This window comes from Equus przewalskii, chromosome 31 (genome assembly GCF_037783145.1).
Source record: "Equus przewalskii isolate Varuska chromosome 31, EquPr2, whole genome shotgun sequence".
NCBI classification, from domain to species: domain Eukaryota; kingdom Metazoa; phylum Chordata; class Mammalia; order Perissodactyla; family Equidae; genus Equus; species Equus przewalskii.
The window spans coordinates 12,041,579-12,066,907 of NC_091861.1; positions in this window are offsets into that span (position 1 = coordinate 12,041,579).

Here is a 25,329-nt window from a genome sequence, read left to right on the forward strand (position 1 = left end):
GAATCTCATGATGTGGCATTCCCCCTCATGTGCACTCAGTAACCCCCTGGGAATTGTGCTCAGAAGCCCCATGTCCCTGCCCCACCAGCTGTTTCCTGGACTTTGAATGGAGACAGCTCCCTTGCGCCCTGAATGCCTGACAGACTCTGTCATCACAGTTGGCCCCTCCGGTCCATCTTCCATCAGACACTAGATCTTGTCAGGCCTTAGGTCTTTGTGATGGCAGCATCTCCAATACAAGAGTTGTTCAGATGGGAGTGATACACCAGTGGGAGGAGTCAACAATTCCATGGCAGGAGCTACGATTCCATTCTGAAATCTGCTACACGTGTTGGGCAGTGTCGTTCATCACTTAGCATCACCTTGGGCTCAGTTTCCTTTCAAGTCAGAGTTCAGCTTCAGTCCTTCTCTTGGCCTGTGTCTCTCTCTAACACCACTCTCTTCAGCCACCCATGTTCTCTCTTCAGCTTTCCAGGCTTTCAGCTTCCCTGCTCAGCACTCTCTAAAGTTATTCTTTCTCCCTAGACCAGTTCTTTCCTGTTGCCACCCAGCATGTCCATATATAACGAAAAGGCACATTCTCCAATTATCCCCATGTGCGGTAAGAAAATAGAGATACGAGCAGATGAAGGAACGTCCTGACGGTTATAGAATGGATTGGAGACAGGGAAGGACTAAAATTCAGGTCTCCAGGCCCCGAGCTCTCAACTCTTTGTACTAGTTTACGTTTGCTAAGAATCATAGGAACTTCCTAGTGACCACACCTCCTTATTTCAAAGCTCTCAAACAAAAATGTCAGTCTCTTCTTTGCTCGATCATTTTTTCTCTATCCTGTGTGATCGTGCCCCTCTCTCTCTGTCTCTCTCACACACACATACACACGCGCGCGCGTGCACAGACACACAAAAACACACGGAATCGCTTAACTTGGTTTGGTTTGGGATGGGGCTGTGGGAGGGCTTGGATATGGATGTTGATGCATCAGAGATCTCCATCTCTGGATGAGGCTGTTGCAGGGGTACATGCACTTTGCTGCCTAGGGGGATGTTTGCCTTTTTGTGCCCCTCTCCAAAATCCGGGTGTGAGCACTAATTTAGATAATATCTACAAGGACTGCTGTGCTATTCAAAGGTCAGCGTTACATTGCACCACATTGCTCTAGCAAGGAGACTAGCAACAGCTTACACCTTTATGGTCAAGGAATTTCTAATCTTGGCCCATAGTCAGAAAAGGAGAGTGGAAATCGAAAATCACGCTGATGCCCGCCTCACTCTGAGAGTCCATGCCGATGCCAAATGAGGAAGATTGATCTCAAGAGCAGCTTACGTGTTGAATTTGTGAAAGTCACTGCATCCACACAGATTCACGAGCATCAGAGAGCAGGCTTCTGTGAGCTGTGCGGAACCCAACTCAATTATTGATTACTGGATTTTGAAGAACAATTCACCCTTGGAGCACAAAGTAATTACACAAAGGTCCTATGCAAGAGCTGGAAGAAATAACCCAAGCAAATGAACAGTGCTCACCTAAAAAAAAAAAAAAAAAAAAAATCCTGCAAAAGCACAGCTTAATAAAATGCATGTGCTCCATTGATCCTGAGGAGAAATTATTTTGCTCTGGCAAATTGCATTTGTATCTAAACATCATATTTTCAAATAGGGTTTGTTCTCAGCCTGGCATCGCTGGAAAGGCAGTATCCAAGTATTCAACAATATACCTACAGATTCCTTTTATTAAATCTCCTTTCACTGGGGGTAGCTCCTTTGAGAGAAATGTGCAGAATAACACTGGGAAATCAGTGAACCAACACCACACAACTGTATCACGCATATTAAATATTCCTGCTTACGCATTCACTACGCATTCGGCCTGCACTTGATGCTCCGGAGAGCCAGGACGTCAGTGGCTCGGGAGCTTGGGAGAGTTTTTATATCCTTTTTCCTGCTTCCTCTTTTCTTACTTCCTAAATCAAATAAAAGAGGGAGCAAACCCAAGTTCTCTTGTCCTCACCCCGCCTCTGCAATGCTGCCACTTCAAAAGGGCTTTATTTGGTTCCTTTCATCGACAGAGCCCTGAGTGATGGATGGGAAATAACAGCTAAGTGGCCCAGCACGGATTCTGATCATCACTGGGTCCCTCTCCAGCCCCAGCCCCAGCACCAGGAGTTTCTTAGGCATGTGCTGAGCTCCTTTGGGACCTGCTTAATTACCCTGGAAACGGGAAGATAGCTCCAGCTCAAAAATCAGACAGTTTGGATTTTTTTTTTAATTATAAGATTAAAAGGAAAATGGTGACTCATTATGCTTGGAAAGCCATATACAGTTTATTTTGAAGATGGGTGGCTGTGGAGGAGAGAAGTATGTCTGAATATATAATTTAATACAATTATGGTGAGATTTAGTATAAACCAAAAATGGTAATCCTGAATTCTTACAGCTGATTCGACCTTCATTCTTTCAAATATATTTAACAAACAGCTACTTTGTACTGTGTTCTGTGCCAGGTACATCAGAGATTTAATGGGGAATCAGAAAGAGATCCTGCCCACAGGAGGCTTATAGTCACTTACCAGAGAGAAGAAACGTGTGTGGATAGCTCTAATGCCAGACAGCCACCGGCAGAGACATAGAACGCTGTGGGAGGTCAAAAGAGGGAGAGGTCCTCCTGGCTTTATGATCTGAGGAACCATTCTTGAAGAAAATGATGCTTGCTATGGGTCTCAAAGCCTTAGTAAGATTGCACACTTGGCAGATGCTAAGAGGAAGAAAAGAAAATTCAGGCAGAAGGAATATCATATGCCAAGACCAGTTAGGGAGCGTGTGGACTGCGCCAGGAGCAGAAGGTGCAGCTTACGGGAAGGAGAGGGGCCTGAAGTAAAGAAGGAAAGTAGCAGGTTACCTGAATGTCAGGAGGTTTCAAAATGCTTGGCAATTTCATCAATATTCTTTGATGGTAAAAAATAAATAAATGAATAAGACCTAGAGGCAGTCCTTATCCAGAAGTTGTTCTGCTCTGTATCATGTGACCCTTTGACCCCATCTGGAGGTGGCCTCTTTGGTTGGACCCAGTCTTCTGTCTGCATACCTGCTCCTTTTCTCCCTGTTCACCTGGTCAGTTAAGTTTGAAGGTGGCGTTGTCTGGCCCTGGCAGGACTCCTGATAGAGTTCACGTACCACTCAACTCACCTCTCCTCACCTGTTTCAGTGTCTTTAGGTCCCAAATCTAACTTCTCACAATGAACATCTGCTAGACTAGACTGAGTCAAGGGCACGTTCCTAGTTCCGTCGTGTGTGACTGGAGAGGATGGATCCCTTGGACCAATATGGCAGCCTGTGTCACCCCTTCAGCTGCTGCTATGAGGACAGATAATCTCGGGAGGAAAGTGGTACTGGCGGATACATACCTCCATTAAGCATAATATGTTTTTTAAATGTCACAAATGTCTACCAACATTTAAGAAGATAAGAAAGTGTGCAATGAACTTTAGAAATTATGCCAGAAATGGTAAGAAATGTGAAAGTTTTAGCGTGTACAGAGGCAACCTTCAGTTATACGGAAGATTGCTATATGGAGATAACTTATAAGTCAATACTGCTGAATAAATGAGATGTTTCGTTCTTTTGATATGACATGACCTGTTTAAGATTCATCAATGAAATAGTTTACCTCATTCCTCTCTACCCTAGGCTCCACAACAGTATGTTAACTAGGAAAACACAATCTTTCTTTGCCTCATCCTAGAGGCATTTAAATCATCTGTAGCACGCAGAACATATTTCATGCACCCACTTACATAAACTTACCAGGATTACTAACAGAATATATTTTCATTAGCCAAGGGCAGAGTTTTACATTTATAGGGTATGCCGTTTGATAAACGGTGTCAGCAAAAACGGGAATTTTACCAGGTAGTGGTTTAAAAAGCAAGGAGATGTCCGCAAATACATACTTTTAAAACCTTTTTGGTGCTGGATGCCTTTCCTTTGTAACACTTACCACAAAGTCCTCTATTCATACCGACAGTGTCTGGTTATTGTAATGTACCAATAGTGGCTGTAAGTTTCTTTCCCTGGGCAAGGACACACAGATTCAAATTGCTGCTGTTGCTTTCAGCTTGTCCTCCTTTTAATATAACTAGCTTGCCCCCGCAGTTCACTGATTAAGAGGACATACTGAGTACATTGTGCACGTATGCACGCACACACACACACACTCCACACTAAATTAAGCAGAGATTCAAGCTTATCATCCCCTGGAAAGCATGTGCCCAATTGTTACAGCCATAAACTCACCATCATAATTGACAACTCTAACATCTCCAAACTTAAATGTGACTCATGGTTTCCCAACCATAAGCTGATGTGCTGTTAATGTGGCCTTTGTGATTCTTGAGATACTTTAGGAACATTCTCCTTTTTTGTTTATAATCTTTCACATATCAGCTTTACTAAAAAGGCCGTACTTGCACACTGCAGGCATCCTTGGCTCAGCTAAGTCTTCCTGGGCTTGTGAGTTCCCGCTTCTAGCCAAAGGGACGAATTTGAACTCCTAGGGAAAATATGAGTGCAGTCCAGCGAACGCCAGTGGCTGCAATTTTCTACTAGTACAGATGGTAAGAATTCATTTGCTCTTTGAACCTGACCTGTTTCCACAATACTTGGAATATTCGCAATGTGTGTAAAGCAGGAGAGTTAGTAATAAGTCAGACCTGAAATTAAAAAGAAACAGAGGAAGCAGCTGTAGTACCTGAGACGGGCTGATGTCTCCAAGAGGCCACTGAATTTGACTCTGCTTTTCTTGGTGGCCAAGACCAGAGGAGCATCATGCTTTGTTACCAAGACAATATGTTTTAAGGCTACAGACCAATGGTTCTCAACATTTGTTGGTCCAAACGTCTATTGCTTGGGGCCAAAGACCAAGAGAATATCTCCTCTATTTAGAATATGTGGACTTTGCTGTGAATATGCCAATAATCCTGAAATTTGTAATAAGGTAAGCAAATTATTACTTTTTTTTATTAGCTATAAGTTCTTTAGATTCCTGAGTGTGGACAATTTCACACTCAGTTGACCACACAAATAGTTGGCCTTGATATAAAATAAATGAATAAACCTAGTAAGAGATTCCATATGCATATGCGCTAACTTGCCCAGCCTCATCCATCTATGACTCAAAATAAGCATACTTTTCCAGGGCTACACAGTAATTCTATGAGTCCCTCAGGGTCCCCAGGGTGCTTCTGTGCCAGCCCTCTCATCAACCTGCTGCATTGTACCTCCAGCACTGAAGTCCTTGTGGAACAGCCACTCCCCTCGTCGTCATCTCTTCTCCCACAGAGGCTGTCTTCTCCTCTGTCAACTTGTTTCAGTCATTGAACAAGTTCTTTCCTTCATACTCTCCACAGCAAAGCTGTGACAAAGTCCACTTCTTAAAAAAGGTTTTACTAAATGTCCAAGGTAAAGAAATTAAAATAGCCTGGTGAACTGATGTTTGCAAGTATTAGCATATTTTTACTTTCCGCAGAGCAGGCAGGCCCAGATCCTGGGAAGTCTTAACCTCATTTCCAACCTCGCAATCAATCCACACATGGAATTCCTGAAGTTCTCCAAGCTTGGGCCTCTGCGTTAAGCCTCTGGCTTGCTCCCCCAGCCACCTAGAATGCTCTCCCCTCCTCGCTTTCCCCTGGCTAACTCTAAGCTAACCTTTGCCTCCTCTTAAGTGCCATTTTCTCTAGGAGCCTCTCACTGCACAGATCATGGTGCTCCTTTTATGTTCTCTGCTCAGTGTCCTTTTATTTCAAATTTCATGGGTATATTTTTATTTTTCATATTTAAGAAACTATTTATTGCCCCAAAGAATTGAAAGCAGTTTCAAAGAGATATTTGTACACCCATCTTCAGACCAGCATTATTCACATTAGCTGAAACGTGGAAACAACCTAAGTGTCTGTCCATCGACAGATGAAAGGATAAACAAAACGTGGTATACACATATAATGGAATATTATTCAGACTTAAAAAAGAAGGAAATTCTGACACATGCTAAAATATGGTTGAAGCTTGAGGACATTATCTGAAGTGAAATAAGCTAGTCACAAAAAGACAAATACCTATATGAGATACGTATAGTAGCCAAATTTATAGAGACAGAAAGTAGAATGGTGGTTTCCTGGGCCTAGGGGGAGGGAGGAATGGGAAGTCATTGTTCAGTGGGTACAGAGCGTCAGTTTGGGAAGGTGAAAAAACTCTGAGATGGATGGTGGGGATGGTTGCACAATAATGTGAATGTACTTAATGCTACTCATTTATGCACTTAAAAATGGTTAAGATGGTAAATTTTATGTTATGTATGTTTCACTACAACAAATAAATAAAATTAATTTTTCTTTTTCCTGAGGAAGATTAGCCCTGTGCTAACGTCTGTGCTAATCTTTCTCCTGTTTATATGCAGGTCACTGCCACAGCATGGCTGACGAGCTGTGTACATCCGTGCCCAGGATATGAACCCGCGAACCTGGGCCACTGAAGCAGAGCACACTGAACTTAACCACGACACCATGGGGCTGGCCCCTAAAATTAATTTTTTAAAAACTATTTGTTTAATATTCATCTCCCCCTCTAGACTGTAAGCTCTCAGAGGATGGAGACTATGTCTACTTTTCCACTGTTATATTCCTGTGCCTGACTCGTGGTAATCACTCCATATATATTTTTTGAAAATAAGATGAATGAGTGAATAATAGGGCCAGATCATCCTACCTTTGCAGGGGCACTAAATATATCTGTCTCAACATGCACTCCCCTATTGAGACCCCCCCCAACCCCAGACAGGAAAAATATCCACTCACTGCGCAGTCTCCGTCATTTGAGTTCCCATTGCCTGCCTCTGTGTCTGCCTCCACTCAGGATGTATATTGATGAACATATCCCCCTCCACCGACCCTCCCAGGGAATCCCCCCCAGAAGTGTGGCCTCAGTCTCTGGACCCAGAAGGACCATCTTATCAGAATATGATGTCACACATCAGTACATTTCCAAAAATCTTAGTCATTCTGTCTGAAATAACACTACAGTTAGAACAAAAAGTCCCACCAGGGACAGCTGTGATGAACTTCCCTACAGTAGTAGTGGTGAAGAGTGTGTCGACATTTATCTTCTATCAGGAACTGCTCAAGCCAAAGTACCTATGACCCTATAAAAATACTCCACAGGTTTTGGCGCCGTATACTCTAAACTCACACAGAGCCCCAAAATACTTACGTTCTCCATTTCCTCTCTTCTAAAAAATTCAAGAACATGAGAAAAAGTGAATAGAGCTCTGGCCTAGCCATATACCACAATTTACATTGCCAAGCAAGCTATTTATTTACTAGTTTTAACTTTCTTATTTAAGTTATAACACTTCTGAACTTTGAGTCAAAACTTGCTTAAAAATTGGTAACCAAACGGTATATTCTAACTAGTCTTTCTAGGACAAAGAGACAGTCTTCCCTAAAGAAATGTTGAAGTTTCCAATTTTAATTAGATATAAAATAGATTGAAAGTTGCAATGGTAGGTTTTATAGTTCTTTCACATGATGAGTGCAAAAATCTTTGGGTTTGATTTTTAACCAGAATGCTTATTACTTAAATATATGCCCGCAAAGGGCAGATGCTCACTTTCTTGTAAAATCTCCACTGTTTTAAATATTCTTTCAGTTCTTGTAGAAAGCATCAGCTTTGTATCAGCTTCTTTATCAAAGGTATTATATCTTTATTAAAGATATTTCTTTAATATCGCTCTCCAATATTTAGTAATACCTCTTTCAAACCTGAACTTTTATAGCAAAAGGTGCCAGCAACAAGGAACAGGAAATTGTCAACCTCATGTTAGAGCTATGGTGAATTTTTGAAAGCCCATATCTCGAATATATAAGCCTAGAAGTTTTTTTTTTTATTTCCTCCTCTAAACAAAGTACATTCTTTCTCATTGTAGACATGAGACCAGAGGAGATAAATCCATCTCCCACTCCAAGGGCCCTACCAGACCCCGATTTCCCTCTGAATCATACTCTGAACCCACTTCAGACAGGGGTGACCTAAGCATGAGCCCACTTCAGACAGGAGTGACCTAAGCAAGGCCTGCCCATCTACCATCGTCACATATCACACACTGAGACCGAAACTGCAGGAATTTTATCTTGTGCAAACTAGAGTGCCATACATCAGAAGGCACTGGAATATGAAACTAAATATCCTGCTGCTTTTGGAAAACGTTCCAGGTAGACGGCGTTACCTATCCTGTAGCCTCATGATGCCTGTTGCTGCCTCTTTCCCACACGGTGGTTTGCACAGGAAGGGGTAGAACCAGCGCACCTGTGTGATTTGGGTCTGCAAGAAAAACTGAGCTGTCATGAGCTGTTCTTTTATGGCAGCATCTCAAGAGCTCAGGGAGCCATTCATGAGGTAGTACTGCATAGAGGTTAAGTGCGCAGCCCCTAGAACCAGCCAGGATCCTTTCCAGCTATACCGCTTACTAAGCACATGACCTTGAGCAAGACAGCTAATATCTTTCTGCCTCAGTTTCCTCTTCCATTATCTGGGGATGGTTGTTGTCCCCCCTCAGAGAATTGTTATGAGAGCAAAATGGATAATATGTGTAAAATTCTTACCATATTATCTGCAAACACAAACACCCAATAAAGGTTAGCTCCATCATTATTTACTTCTTCCTGTAATTGATTTCTAGCTCCCAAAGTTTTCAAGAACCTTGACTCAGATCTAATCCTTTAAACTCACTGCCCCCTCCTCTCCTCAGTTACCACTGGGAAATAAAATGCCTCCTCCCTATATTCACCTGGTCCATTTTGGGGTCTAACACGAAACCAGATATGGAGAGAATTTGAAAAGATAAAACCAGGGGAGCAATCTCTCACAAGAAGGAAGGCCATTCTTTCACTGGTGTGCTCTGCTCCAGAAAAAAAATGTACCTGAAACATTTGCTCTGAAAAATGAGGGGGAAAAGAAGAATCTCATTCACTATTTAAGTGTTTTATTTTACCTAACAAGGAACAAGATTCCTCGCAGGTAAATCATGTACGCATATGTGACCCTGAGCCAACTAATAGCTAATAAATTGATCTACTGATGGTTTATCCAGTGAACTCTTTCAACGAATAGAAGACTCTGGGCTGTTTCTGTCTACCTAACACAACTCTGTCTGTCTTAGTTTTACTTGGGATTCCTGATGTGGGTCATGCAGAGGAAGCAGAAGTGGGATCCGTCAAGGCTTACCTCTTTGTCATTGAACTACTGAGGAACTGAAAGGTAAACACGTCCGTTAACCTCATCAAATAAGAGGCTATGTTAAATCACCATCAACTTTATTAATGGCAGCGAAGTTCCATGTAAATAAAGAAAAGGAGTACTGAAAACGAATTTGATGAGAGGAAGTTCCATTTTGCTTTATCATCCTTGTCTGAAAAATTCTTTAGGGATGGTACATGGGGTGAGAAGTAGGCATAGGGACATACAAGTCCCTCAGTGATTTTCCCATAGTGGACACCAACCTGAGCAGGTAAGGTGCTCTGAGGAGGCCTGATGTGACAGATGGCCCAACTCTAGCCGTTTGCCCCATGAAGTATGCTGGAAAGTCCTTTATACAGTCTTTTGTGTCAACACTTATCTCCTATAAGTAGTTGCTCAAGCATGCTATGTGGCGAGGCAGGGGGAACATTTACGCAGAGAGGCTGTTCTGCTGTGAGGCATCTCCTTCCACTAGTCCCAGAGGCTCTGCCTTGGGTTTAGGGTGCCACTGGCCACTAGCCATCCTCCTCTCTGCTCAAGACCTGGAATCCAGAAAGAGTACAGGTTTGGGGTGGAATTGGGGATGGGTGGAAGTGGAGATCGTATCCAATTGTCTTTCCTGTCATTTTGAGAGCTTTTCTGAGAAAAGAGAAGTCCATAAATATAGGCTTGCAATAAATATTGACATGTGTGAATAGCGTGGAGTGGATTGCCAGAGATGTGGTTCACTAGTCTATGAGCAGCTGGCAGTGTAGACATCTGAATAGCATTCACTTCCTTCAGGTCTCTGCTCCCCACCCACTTGGTTGTTGTGCTCTGTCATTCTTCTCACCATCTGACACAACCATGCATTCATTCACTTACTTCCCTGGCTTCTCCAGCCAGAGAGAAACCCCCATAGGAACTAAGCCTGCTTTGTTCACTGCTTTATCTCCAGCACCTAAGACAAAGGCTAGAAAACAGTAAGTGCTCAATGAGCAATTGCTGAATGGAGTCGATCTTGTTCCTGTTAAATAGTTTTAATACTAGACTCCTGGAGACAGAAAAGGATGCCAGGCATCAACCTTAGAATAGTCCAATCTCATTTCATATTTGAGGAAACTGAGGTTCAAAGAGGTCATGATTTGCTCCAAATCTTGCTGACCCAGAAAATCAGGCTGTGGCTCAATGGACCACTGACCAGCCTGTCCTCAGTGAGCAGAGACGATTCTGCCGAAGACACATGATACATGATGGAGTGGTGGAGAGGAGCTGGAGGGGGATTTCCTGACCACCCCCTGGGGCATTCCCCAAACGGAAAGGGGAGAACTGATCCCCGAGAAACAAAACCAACAAGGATGACGAGGAGCCACCGTGCCCCTGTCAGACAGGCTGCACACCTGGCGATGGAAGTGCGATAAAACAGATGGCTGCACTGAAACGCAGCAGCTGGTTGTGGCGGTACAAAGTGAGCACCCCTGGTGAATATCATCACAGTGAGCAGAGTGCTAAAACGCAAAAAGGAGGAACATGTGAGCAAAATAGATACACATGCATATTTCAATTCTTAGTGTTCTCTTTCAATTCCCCTTCCCCCCAGGAGGTAGGCTCCATGAAGACGGGGCCTTTTCCTGTCTTATGTAATAATTATTTATTAAATACATTAAAAGATGAATGAAGTAATTATTAAGCATCTCTCATGTGATAGAGAGAGTGCTAAGCATGGAGGATCCTTTCTACTCTGGGAGCTCAGCAGCCAGAAGGGAAATAAAGTAAACCACAAACTACCACCCTATGTATTTTGTGTTAAGATAAAACTGTGAAAGGATCCCAGAAGAAGCTAGGCTTTGGGAAGTTAGGGGGTTTCAAGAAATGCATCAGGTAGAGGTTGATGATTAATTTGCGTATTGTAAAAAAAGTAGAAATGAATCAGGAGTAGACGATGGGGACCTGGGGGAATAGCATATGCTGATGCCCAGAAGCAAGAGGGGGTGGGAGGAAGCCCAAGCAGCCCACATCACTTAGAAATCACACAGGCTTTCAAATTAGACAGACAGGTTCAAAGCCTAACTCTGTTTCTTACCACCTGAGTATCCTTGGACAAATTACTAAAACAGTCTGATCTTTGGTTTTAAACATCTATAATGTAGGGAAAATATTTCCAGTATTTCAGGTTCTTGCAAGGATTCCATGAGATTGTGCTTTCTGTAGAGGATCTGGTATGTGGTCCATCTCAGGAATCCACCCTTTTCTGCCATTATGGGGTTGGAGATGGGTGAAAGGCGACCTAAAATAGCAGGGCAGGACTAACTCATAGGTGGCTTGAGCAACCATCTCATGGCTAGAAGGTGCCATGAGAATTTTGTACTTTGACCAGGAGGCATGAGAAGGAGTTGCAGGGTTTTAAGAAGAAGAGTGACATCATCAGGTTTACGTTTCACGTGGGGCACTCTGAGAGTAATTACAAGCATGGATGGGTTTGGGGTTATAAGAGCACTGACAGTGAGACCATATAGTAGTCACCTGCAATAATGCAGGCAGAAAATAAAGATCTGAACTCAGGAAGAAGCAATGGAGATAGAGAGGAGGGGATGCACATGGGATATGTAGGAACCGGATTAAAAGAAATTGATTATTCATGGCTCCTATGGAAAGAATAGAAGTCTAGAAGGTGTTTGTGAATGTGATCTTCAGACCAAGGCCAGACTCAAATTGTTTGTTGCCTGCTGGTAATGGAATAAATACAGAATCAAGAGTGAGAGTTTAAGAAGTTTCACAGCAAGATATTTTTTTTTGAATTTTATAAAAGTAGCAATCTGCATTGGATACTTCATCATAGGTAGTTTGAGAACCATTGGTCTACCATAGTGCTATCCAATGGAAACATAACACAAGCCATGTATGTAACAGGTGGAATTCACATTAATAATATATTTTATTTAACAGTATATGCAATCAATCAACATGTAATCAATATAAAAATACTAATGGGATATGTTACATTCTTTTTTTTAAGAATCCAATGTTCATTTTACAATTATAACATATCTGAATCTGGATTAGCTACATTTCAAGCACTCAACAGCCCCTGTGCCAATGACTACCACGTTAAGCAATGCAGATCTAGAATATCTACCTGTTGCTGGTCTAAGTGATTGAGCAGATGGTCATGCATTAAGCATATCTTAGAGGAGGCATAGTGTCAGAGGGAAATGCTTCTTCCCCACTCCCCCGATTTTACTGTGGAGAGATTTCTCCTAAACATGCCTAGCTTCTTGCTCTAACTCTTGCTCCTCCCCTGGAGAAGTGGAATGAGTTTCCTATGGGTAACTTGGGGAAATAAACTGGGCATGCCCAGTTTGTCTACAACTGCATTCTTCCTCTTTAGGAGACAGCTGACCAGATGAGCAGGGAGCTTTGCTTCTCCTCTCGGAGACGCCCCTCCATGTCGGGGGACCTGACTTGGCCTCACACTGCCCTGATCGAGAGGGTAAATCCTTCTGGTTCTGAGGTTGTATCTTCAAGCTCCTTCGACCCTCACAATAAGTCATTTCCTTCAAGTTAATCTTTATCATGAATAAAGGTAATACTCAGCCTCCAGCTCTGCCTACAGCAGCAGAGTTGGTTCAAGGGATGAGCGTGGGTGCGTGTGGTCTTAGCAAATGGATAGACCTTTCAGGAGGGAATTTTGTAGTGCAGGTGGCTATAGCTTGACCTTGAATTAGACAGCAAGTGGCCCGAGCAAACACATGTGGCCCATGCATGGGGCTCAGCTCATGCCACCAAGCAACAGAATCCTTACTGAGTGAGTACAGCTGAGGCAAGGATTCAGCTATAGGAAAAAGAGAGCCTTTCCCTATGTTATTGTTTTAAACTTCAGGCAGTGTGCAATATTTGCTGTTTTTAAACTTCAAAAGAGTTGAGTTCCACATGTACGTCAGAGAACTAGGGAGGTTCCAGGTTTCAATAGTTAATGCCAGGCCTAGCAACAGTGTACTAGCTGTCCCAAACGGCATTCAGTGTCCTTAAGATGGGAACAATGGAGGAATTCATCTTAGATTTAGGGAGTTTGCTTCCAAACTCAAGAATGAGCTACCACCAAATGGACTCAAGTTGGTTCATGATTACTGAGGGACATAAGATGGAGACAGTTTCTTAGCCTTCAGCAACTCCATAGTTATATTGGCATAGGACTGTGTAACACCTGCAAATAGGAAGATTTGGTTGCTTTATAAATAGATATATCCCACACTCAATTCACTCAGTTCAAAGCTGAGTAGGTAGCCCCAACTCTGGAGCTCAGTTACTGGGACCATTTGCCACATAAATAGTGTCCTCCAAATTAGCATTTATAAGCTATTTTAGTGATATTTCTGCTCCCAACAAATTACTTATTTTTATTTTACATTTTCAACATAAAGTTATGACAAAAATAATATTTCATTTTGGAGATATTTTTTAAATGTCAGGCAGATATCGAGGCACCCTACAGGCAATTGACTAAATTGTCTGAAGATATTAAAATCAGTTTAGGTGGAGATTAAGATATGGAAGTAATCAGTATATGTATAGATGACTTTTGAAGACAGAGATGTATAGGGGACCCCTCAGGAAGCTTTTTAGAGAAGAGAAAAGGCCAAGAACTGAACTCTGAAAAACACCAACATTTGAGGGATGGAAAAAGAAAGGAAAGAAACCAAAGAATTTCCAGAAGAAAACAAGAGTGTGTTGTTTCCATGGATGAAGATGGAAAGGATGTTTTAAGAAGAGGGAAATGTCCCATAGTGTGACTGCTCTTTACAAATGTATTCATTCAATAAATATTTATTGAGTATCTACTCTGTGCAGAGACTATTCTAAGCACTGAGAGTTCAACAGTGAATAAGATAGATAAAATCCTTCCTCTCATGAAGTTTGCGATTTACGCACATTCATACAGATCAAGTAAGACAAGGAAGGAATGAAAATAGTCCATTGTGTTTGACCATCAAGTGGTCATTAGGAACTTTAGCAAAAGCAAATACAATGGTGTGAAGGGACGAAAGCAGACAGGAGTGGATTTAGGAATGTGTGGGACCTGGGGGAGCAATAAGACAGAACTGTACCTGGAGGTTATTGAGCATATTTGGGAGGTAGAGAGCAAAGAGCCAGTAGAGAGAGGAACTGAAGACCCAGGAAAGAAGATGAAAACTTACAGAACAAACTTATAAACATGTTCATGGGGAAACATAGCCTATTATGGTGCAAATTCCTCTCTGAGATAACAATAAGGAGATTCAACTTGGCAAACCCTCCCTGAGTGCCTTATTACATGTTGGGTACTCTGCTGGATGTGAGAGGATACTCCTGGATCTTAAGGATCTCTCTGTCCAGGACAACAGAACAAGAATAATTAAAATGATTATATCATATATTGAGTGAGACACTGCTCTAAGCACTTACAGGAAATATCACATTTGATCTTCACAGCAAAACATGCAGGAAGGAGGATTCTTATCCCCCCTTTGACAGATGACGCTGCTGAGGGACAGAAAGGGGAAGTACTTAGTCCAAGAGACGGGCTGGTAAATGATGAAGCCAGGAACCAAAACAAGACAGTCTAAGACCAGAGCCCCAGCTGTTACCCGCAGAAGTTAATCTGACGTGCTTTTGTTTGTCCCCATGTAATAGCACCCTGAAATAATGTCTCTTTTCAGGTTAAGTGGTCACTTGCCAACACCCATGACCCTCAGAGTCAAGCCTCTGGTGTCTCTGGAAGGTGAGTTCAAAACGAATATTTGTCTTAATTTAGCAAACTCAGAGAAGAAGACGAACACACACCCTGCTGTGGATTATTGTTTGACCTGAAGGGCTGAGACCTTGCAAGCTCATCTCTGCTCATCTCTTGCTCACCAAAACCTTGATAATCATGGAAGGTTCTAGTCATTCTTTCAAACAGGAAGTCCCCAAAGACCTTCAGAACATTGTCTGTGACTCTCACTCAACCTAACCAAACCCAGATGAAAGTGGGTGGGATACAGAGAGGCTTTATAACAAACCATAGGAAACATATGGAAATAGGGCAAATAGAGTGGAAGTCTTTAAGTGTGTTTTATTCTCCAGAGATCATCAAGTATATGAAGAAAATGAAAATAAAGTCCTGGAGGACACAAAAAATTAGAATAGATCAAGAAACGTACTAAATGCTTAGATAAGCAAGGCTAAAAACAATAATATACTCCATTAAGGCAACCTCAATAAATCTCACTAACGCTTTTTGAAAAATTGAAAAAATAATTCTAAAGTTAATTTGAGAAAAAATAAAACATTTAAAAAGAAAATAATAGTGGAGGCCAGAGAAAGAGACACTTGTCCCACCAGATAAGAAGCTGTGTTATCATAAACCCACAATCATTGAAATGTTGTGGTTCTGGGGCAGAACTAAACCTACAGATCAATGGAACAGAAAACAGTCCTGAGAAAGATACAAGCATGTGGTGGAACTTAGGCTATTATTAAGCTGTCATTTCAAATCAGTAGACAAATGAAAAATTTTCCAGTAAATGCTGTTGGGAAAATTGGCTAGCAGTTTGAATAAAATTTAATTTGGATTTTTACCATATGTCTTATTCCAAAATAAATACAGGACAGATTAAATATTTACGTGTAAATCAAACACATAAAAACACCAGAAGAAAATTTAGGTGGATTTTTTTATAATTCTAATGTGCAGGATTTTCTGACCATGCCATCAAAGTGAGAAACCATGAAGAATAAACTTGAACTCCTAAGAATTCGAAACATTTATATGGCAAAACCCCCCGACACCAACATTAAAAGAGAAAAAAATTAATAAAACATACGGAATGGGCTCTTTGACAGGATGCTGAGAAAAATAAGATGTTCATGTTTCTATGGAATAAAGTGAGGTTTCAAGAACTCATGGAAGAAATACCTCCTGAGGATATTCCAGGTCAGGAGCTCTTCCGGGTGTCAAGGACACAGCTAAGCAGAGAGACGAGCTTCCTGCTCTCACTGAGCTTATGATCCAGTGATGAGGGAGAGGGAGATAGGAAAAAATCTTCTTTGATGTCACTAGAGATGAGTACTATGATGACAATAGATCACGGGGTCAGGGAAGGGCATTTTGAGGAGGTGATAGTTACCCTGAGGTCTGAAGGACAACAAGGGGCAGCACAGCAGAGAACTGGGGCACAGGCTTTCCAAGTGGCAGAAGCAGCCGGTACGTGGCGTGAGATAGGAAAAAACTGGCCCGGTTTGAGAAAGTGACAGAAAGCCAGGTGGCCACGGCACACAGGGCAGGAGGAAGTATGGTATGAAGAGAGGTAACATGCTGGTGCAGGCTGCAGATTGCACACAAAGATTTATAAGCCAGGGTTACTTTTTACTCTACGTGTGAGAGAAGCCATTGGACCTTATAAGTAGGTACCGACTTCTGGCTCCCCAAAGGAAGAGGCTGCTGCTTCGATTGCTTTGCAATTTCCAACAGAGCCTGCCTCAGCCACTGGCACATGGTGAGGCTCTAGGTCTGCTCCACCCAAGATGAAATCACAACATAGGTGAATCCATTCAAAACAGCAGAATGGAAATGCCAGGATCACGAAGGTATCATATAGAAAGAATTGTAGGGCTCCTACACCAAATCTGGTTTGTATTCTCTTATTCTAGCCCCTTGAGCTTTTCTTGGCACTTCTTTGTTTATTTATGCTTTGCCAGCCCATCCCAGTTGAAGGCCAATTTTGTATATGCTCCCTATTTCAGAATCAGAGCTCTTTTTGAAAGCTCAATGTTTTGTAAGCAGATAGATGGGCTTTCCTTTAAAAGAAATTTAGGTTGTCATGGAAATGTGAAAATTAGCCAGAAGCTGAGCTTCTCTGTTTCCTGGGTTAACCAAGAAAAACCATGTGCCTCTCAGAAAGGGCTTACATGTGAATAAGAAGGAGACTGATAGAGAAATGGGCATGAGTATCCGTGTTTGGGTTTGCACTCGTGGGCATGATGGGGGTGTGGACCACAGCACACACCATGGGTGATGGACACCTACGCGGAGCCCAGACTCAAATATGATTCCCCATAAACTGATGCCACCCCTTTCTCTCCCGCTCAAGAAAGCAGTCTGTGAATCAAGAGAAATTAAAAGGACATTTGAGTGTATTGAAAACACAATGGAAGAAATGAACCCACTCTACCTTTTGGAAAACCCATAATTAAGTCATGAGAGAATTCATTTCAAAATTCAAAAGGTCCATGAAATTGTTACTCCCAGCAAGCAGAGGCCCAAAAAACAGGAAAAGCTGAAATATACTGTATTATGATCAAACAAAAATTACTATAAACTCTAAGTAATTGACAGAAACAACAATTAATCAGTAACTCAATGAACAGTAATTTGATAAATTAATCATTCAATGAATTGATTTTAGGCAGAGAGACCTGCTCTATTGGAGTGTGCTTGTTATTATTTCAAACCTCACCTGAAGCATTGACTGAGCTTTTCTCTGGCACTGAGAGCTGCAAGAATATAAGGCCTTCTAAGACCTGCTCTCTACAACCAAAGGAGCACAGAGCACAGCTCTCTCTAAGTTTCTGGAGCCCAGAAAGGAAGCATTGCTGCGAGAGCGTGGACCCTGGGCAGCTCTCCCTCCACGGGCACTCAGACATTTGGTTTTCTCAAAGTGTAAAAAAATGCCATTTCGCTAAGTCATGTTTTTATTTATATGAGATGATGATATCACAGCAAAGCTATTTTATTGTTATAGAAGCTTGGAATATGTAAAGAAAATAGGGTTTTAGAAAAAAATAACAAAAACCATATTTTAGTTTTAGCATCTTCATTTTTGTTAAATGAAATACTTGGCTCTGGAAGCCTATTTTTCCCACATTATTTATAAAATTTCTTTTCAAAGGAGCCTTCTTTGTTCCACCCCGTCTCACTCATTCAACAAATAGTTACTGAGTATCCGCCAGCTGATCTTGGCCCAGTCAATGATACAGAGTCCCTGTTTCCTTGGGGTCAGTCAGCATCGAGACAGATAAGTATAACACCAGGTATTATTATTGCCATGATGGATGTCCTCCAGAATCCAGGCAGGGTACAGAGGAGAACTAGGGAATCTTATCCTCTCTCACGGGATCCTTACCTCTCTTTTCTTCTTGAAGTATAAAGCAAAAGGAATCTTCACTTAAACTTGGCTGCTGTGATTGTGCTGATTCCGGGTAAGGGAGCTAAAACACAAGAACGGTGGTAACGACCAGAACACTCAAAGGAGTGCGAACCCGTGGGAGCTGATGTGTAATCCAATAAATTCACAAGCATCGAAGTAAAATAAACGAACCTGTTAAACACACAGTCAGACACACATGTGTAGGAAAAATTGGTGGAATATCTGTCATCTTAATGACTCATTCCTGGATCTTACCAAGTTCCCCAAGTATGAAAACCTCACAGAAATATCATTTTCCCTAAATATTTAAGAGCAATAGCTGGACCCACACACTTCAGCTGCAGAGGAACATGAGGATGGAGACCCTGTTAGGATAGGGAAAAGCCCAGGTGGTTGGGCCATCTAGAAGGGCTAAGGGCAAAATGGAACCCAATAATGGGCTCCAACATGTCCACAAGTATTATTACTGTTCTTCCCACCTGCATTACACACTCCCTCTTCCGGTTCTACAAGTCTACCTTACCACCCTCCATGATTAGACATTTGGAAAGACACTGTCCTGCGCCTACACATGAGATAATTCAGAAGTACTTAGTGAGCACCTACTGTGTACACCTCACTATTCCAGGTATCAAGGGAAGATATCAAAGAAAAAAGGAAATAGTCCCTGATCCCAAGAAATGCCTAAGTTTGCTGAAAGGATGTCACACTATTAGCCAATATTATAAAACTTGTGAATCAGATCTAAGTTGCATATCCAGAAAAAGAGGTGGTAAATCCAGAAGTCTCAGAGAAGTCATGGAATGCTTCCTGGAGGAGTGGGACTGAGTTGGAACCCACTACCTCGTTCTTGCTCCTGAAACTGTGAAGTGGAGCCTCACCAGGAGGGCAGCACGCCATAGTGGAGTGGGTGGTTGTGAGCATGCCCTTTTGTGCCTGACAGACCTGGTTCAAATCCTGATGCCACATATAACCATGTCTGTGGATTCAGGAAAGTCATTTCATCTCCCCGAGTCCTGGTTAACTCATTCATTAAATGAGACTAAAGGGCCAATGTGTACAAAGTCCCCCATCAGTGCCTGACACACAACAGGTGCTCAATCCATGGTAATTAGCATTATCCAAAGTTACTTCAGTATGCTGAAGGATGAAGCTCTTTCTATGATACTTTAGTCAGTTCAATTATATGCCTGAAATCACCAAAAGTTACCAAAGACCTCGAAATTTTACTTTTAAGGCAGTAATTCCCAAGCTTTGCTACACCTTGAAATCACCTGGGGAATTTTTAAATTATACTCTTGCCTGACTCCCACCTCAGACATTCTGATTGGATTGGTCTGGGGTGCCGTCTGGGCTGCCATCTGGGCACTGAGATTTTTAAAAGCTCTCCAGGTCAAGTGATGCTAATGTGCAGCAAAGTTTAGGAACCACCATTTTGTGGCAAAATTCCACCTCCTGTCCCAGAGAAGTTTAGCAGAACAGCAGACCAAGAGTCAGACATGAGAAGTACTTCTTATCATGGGTGCCTTATTCACTGTGTTAGTCAAGGCTCTCCAGAGAAACAGGACCAATAGGATAAATATATATAGAGAGAGAGAGAATGAATATCTATCTATCTATCTATCTATCTATGGAGAGAGAGAGAGAGAAAGATTGATTTATTGTAAGGACTTGGTGATTACGGAGGCTGGCAAGTCCCAAGATGTGCCGTCAGCAAGCTGGAAACCCAGGAGACCTGATGATGTAGTTCCAGTCTGAAGGCCAGAAAAAGAACAATGTCCAAGATCAAAGGCAGTCAGGCAGGAGGAGTTCCCTCTTACTCTTGGAGGGTCAGCCTTTTTGTTCTAATCAGGCCTTCAACTGACTGGATGAGGCCCACCCTCGCTGGGGAAGGCAATCTGCTTTACTCACTCTACTGATTCAAAAGTTAATTTCATCCAGAAAACCCTCACAGATACACCAAAAACAACATTTGACCAAATGTCTGGGCACCCCATGGCTCAGTCAAGTTGACACACTTATTGTATCCCAGGCATCAAGAACATCCCTTGGCATATAATTTGTGCCAGGTACATTCTTATTGAATGAAGGCCACTGAAAAAAGTTCACCTGTTCTCAGCACTCAGGTCATACCCACGCTCCAAAGGCAGGAAGCAGAGAGGAAAATGAGGCAGAGCTAAGGGCCTGAAGGTAAACTATGAACCAATGAGGGACTGAGAGTCAGTTGTGTTTAGTTCTGATTCCTTAAAAGGAAAAAAGACACACACTCCAAATATATTCACCCACCAAACTGGGGAAAGGACATTTCTAACCTAATCCCTTCATTTTAAAGACAAGGAAACAGACCCAGAGAGATAGTGACTTGCCCAAAGTCATAGAAAATTAATGATGGTTCTAGGACTAGCACTCAGGACCCTAGAATTGAGTGCAATACCAATATGATGTGGTATGTCATTTGTGTTATCCTGCCTCTGGTCCTGGGTGCCCCAGACATTCTAAAACCCCTGCTTGGTCTTGCTGAGCCCTGTGTGATAAGGAGCTTTTGGCAGAGTGGTACAACTCCTGGTGTCCCTCCAAATAGCAGAGCCAGCCCTCCAGGGAGCAATGGCTCACTGGGGCCCTGAATGTACATGTTTTGAGAAAGAAGGCAAAATGGATGGGAGGCAGATCCAGGAGCTAATTGCTTTGAGATCATTGTAATCAATACCAGTTGCCCCAGGCCAAGGTTGCCTTTGCCTTGTCAGGCTGCTGACATTTTGTGCTCGGTCAGCCAGCTCCGCACTCCAACGTGATGACATTATTGATTTTCACCCTGTCCCATTAAGGCCACCCTCTCACCTCCCCAAGGATAGATGATGCCAGTGCTCACGGTTTGTTCATCCCTGGACTCCTTAGTGGAAAAGGCTATAGGAAAGAAGGTTACCTTTGCAATTTCACAACCTCAGATTCTATCTGAAGACCAAAAAACACTCTTTCACACAAATCATACTGCCTGATTTTCCTAAATGCCCTTTTTCATTGTTTTCCATATGTCAACTCTTTTTAAGCACAGATGAAATATTCTCTGCCTCTTCCCTGTGCTCCGATGATGCTGGGCTTCAAACATGCATTGAATGGGAATTGCTTGCCTGGCTCTCCCCCCTGAGCCATGGGGGATGTTGGGAAGATTATGGGCTTTGGGGTTGGACAGAGCTGGGTTCAAACCATGGCCTCACCATTTACCAAAGCTATGATCTTGGACAGGTCATCTAACCCCTTTCCAGGCTTTCATCACCTAATCTTTGAGAGGGCAAATAATAACACCTGCCCCATCACTTCATGAGCTCTTTAAATGAGATCATGTGTAGGAAGGACCCAGTGTGGTGCCCATTAAGTGTCTTATCCTTTTCTCCTGTTCTTTCCTGAGAAACTGTGACCTCCCCCAGGCAGGGCCACTCCTTCCTGATCTTTGTGTTTCCCCAGCACCACATATGGCACTGGAGAGCTGAAATGAATGTTTGTGGAATTGAGGACAGCGAGGCAGATAAACTTTTATAGATGACGAAACTGCCTCTTGGAGAGATTAAATGGCCTGTCCAAGCCCAGGCTGATTATAGAAATGAGTCCACCATGTTCCAGCATTTGACACTGTGTCTACTCTTTCTGTGACCAAGTCTTGGTGCCTCATGTTAGTTCTAAAACAATCTGAACACAACAAACATGCAGACTTGGTGTGGTGGCTGCTGCATAACTTTTCTTTAGATAACTCTTTCCAGTCTCCCTTTAATGGTTAACATCGATTTCCACCATAGTCTGTACCAGCCCCACCTCATTTCCCCTGCAGCTGCCTTCCTTGGCCTTCCAACAGCACAGCTCTTACTATTTACCAAGCAGATGCTGCTCTGAGGCAGGAAGTGTTGAAACAATCCCAGCCAGCCTCCGAGTTCCGTGGACCTGGACCCAGGGCCTCTGGGCTTCCATGCTGTGCTTCCAGCTTCAGCTTAGCTTCTTTGCAAATGGCGCTTCTTAAGCCAAAATGCTCCCATGTGCTCCAATTTTAGAGATTAATTCTCTCTTCTAAATTCTTGTTCTGACCTCAGCCCAGGGGCCAGGCCTCACTACCCAAGGGCAGGTCCAGATGCTGCTGGCATCTTGGTCTGAATTTCTAAGTTTCTCCCTCCTGCGTTCTCATTATTAGCTCCACTCACCTGCTGGGGTGCCTGGTACTGAGCCATCTGGCAGTACCTGCTCATTCTCATTGTTGACATAAAGCACTTGGAGAGCTGGTTCCTGCTCTCAGGCTCTTCGCCTCTGCTGTCATCCAGGACCGCCCAGTAGCTCCTGCCTGGGTGCCAGCCCTCTCCCCCTGTGCAGTTGGCCTGACAGCACACTGCCGTGACTTTCTTTCTCAAACACTCCTTTTATTTATCAGTAACCCTCATTTATCACATCACCAGCTACAGAATATGCACTTGCTCCTTTATCTTAATTTAGCAACAGTGACATTTCTTCACAGTCTCTTCTGATAGTATTTATGGAATACATAAGGACTACGTAATAAAAGTAAAATTACAGAAGTAAAAAGAACAAAAAGCGAAAATCTGCCTTCAAGCCCAGCAAAATCCCACGAGCCTTCTTACAGATAACCAATGTCGGCAATGCCATGTTGACGTAATGGCTGAAGAATATTTTCTATTTTTTTCTCCAGACTTCTGCAGTTGCTGCCATTGGTCATTGCTAGACCAGGTGTACAAACGTGGGTATGAACACATGTTTAATTGCTTAATATGGGAAAGGCCAAGGCAAGGTGACAAGCTTCATCAAACATCCTAGTTCTGATTTCCTTGGTCTACCCTCATCAGCTTTCAGTACCATAACATTCGGTAGGAATATTTCTTCTGTATTTCTGCAAGTGGCGTTGCTACAGTTAGGAGCATGGTGCTACAGGATGTGAGGTTCTCCAGCGTAGGAACACAACCCAAGTTCAACAGCATCCTTGACCACAGGACCTAAAACCCGGCCTCAAATATACTTCAGCACATGGTTCAATTCTGAGCAGCATTCTTAGTGTCAGCACTACACCTTAACACCCTCCCTTTATAAAAGAGGAATGATTTAATTAGAGAGGAAGTAGGACTCTAGGTCTTTCCAACCAGGGGAGAAAACACCAGACAAGAGAGAGTCAGGGCCTCCGCAGCAGAGCCTGGGGCAAACACTCCTGCCTGCAGTAGAACAGAATTTAATAGCTCACACCTAAGCTTAAATCACTCCTGTCTGCGAGGTCCCTAACGTCCCTATCTGCCGCGTTCTCTTTTTTTTCAAACAAAAGTTCTCACATATTTATTACTGAACCACCTTACTAGTTCAGAAGCACAGAAACAAAGGGAAAAATCATTTTCAGAATAAAACACATCCAACTGTCCAGATAGTAATGTTTTCAGAGTGATATGGTAAGATGCAAGTGATCGTAAATACATATGTCATCTCAAGTGTGATTTCCTTATAGACCCCTTGGTTTTTCTCTGCTTGGAGTTGTACTTGATTTTATTACCAGTTTCCATTTGAATCCATTGGGGAATGGGATGATTCTGCTTTTGCTTCTTGGTCAGGAATTGCTTTATCCTAAAACATTTCTCACATTCTTTTTAATCCCAGAGACTCTGTCCCAGTGGTTGGAGTCAGCCAGCTAGTGTATAACTGCCGAGGGAAAAAAAAGACCTTAAAAAGCCTCACATCTTTATCAAGTCCAAGCATCTTTGGTCCTTTGACCACCCATTTGGGCTCCTTTTGACATTTTGCTCAGGCTACCCGTGGATTTGCATTGTCTACATCCTTCATTTGCAATAACAGCAGCTACCCTTGGCCAGGCACTGTCCTAAGCCTCCTTCATGCAGTAATTCATTTAATCCACACAAAGTCCTTGGATGCAGGGGCAAGGATCTGCATCTTACAATCGGAGCATGTGGGCAAGTGTGGTGGGGCAGTTCACCCAAGCTCACAGCTGGCAGAGTCAGGATTTGACCTCAGACAGTCTGATGCCAGCACCTATGTGCTTGACCAATTATTCTGGAGTGGCTGCCAGGGCACAGGCTCTAGAGAGCCATCTTTATTCTCCTGGCCAACAGTCTCCTGGCCCATGGCATGCAGATACTGATGAATGAGGGGAACTTCTTACTAAGGAGTAAATTTGCTGACATGCAGCCTAGTGCCATGCCATCCTCTAACAAAAAACAGAGAATAGGGGCCGGCCCTGTGGCACAATGGTTAAGTTCGCACACTCCACTTCTGTGGCCTGGCATTCACTGGTTCAGATCCCGGGTGCAGACCTACACACCGCTTATCAAGCTATGCTGTGTCAGGCCTCCCATATATAAAGTAGGGGAAGACGGGCACAGATGTTAGCTCAGGGCCAATCTTCCTCAGCAAAAAGAGGAGGATTGGCAGCGGATGTTAGCTCAAGGCTAATCTTCCTCAAAAAAAATCCCCCAAAAAACAGAGAATAAATGCCTATGGCCTCAACCACAAGTTTTAAGCCTTCTGAGATATGTAATAACCTAGAAACAATGCTCCTGAGAACTCACATGAAGGAAACATCTTCAACTAAATCAAAGACCACCATGTGAACCTCATCAAAAAGCCAAAGTGGAAACCTCACCCTGGAGGACACATTAGGAAGCAGAAATGAAACACCATGAATTGAGCAGGCAGCTTAAAGGGTAAAGTCAACAAGGAAATAAGATTAAAACCAAGTGTTTTGAGCACCTACCATGTGTTGCGCTCTTTACCTGTGTTATCTTTTAAAATCCCACATGACACAAAGAGATTAGCAAAGTTCCCATGGTACAGATAAGGAAAACTGAGACGGACAGACCTTCCAAGTCACAGAGCTAGTGCTGGCAGAGCAGGTATTTTCATTAAGGTGC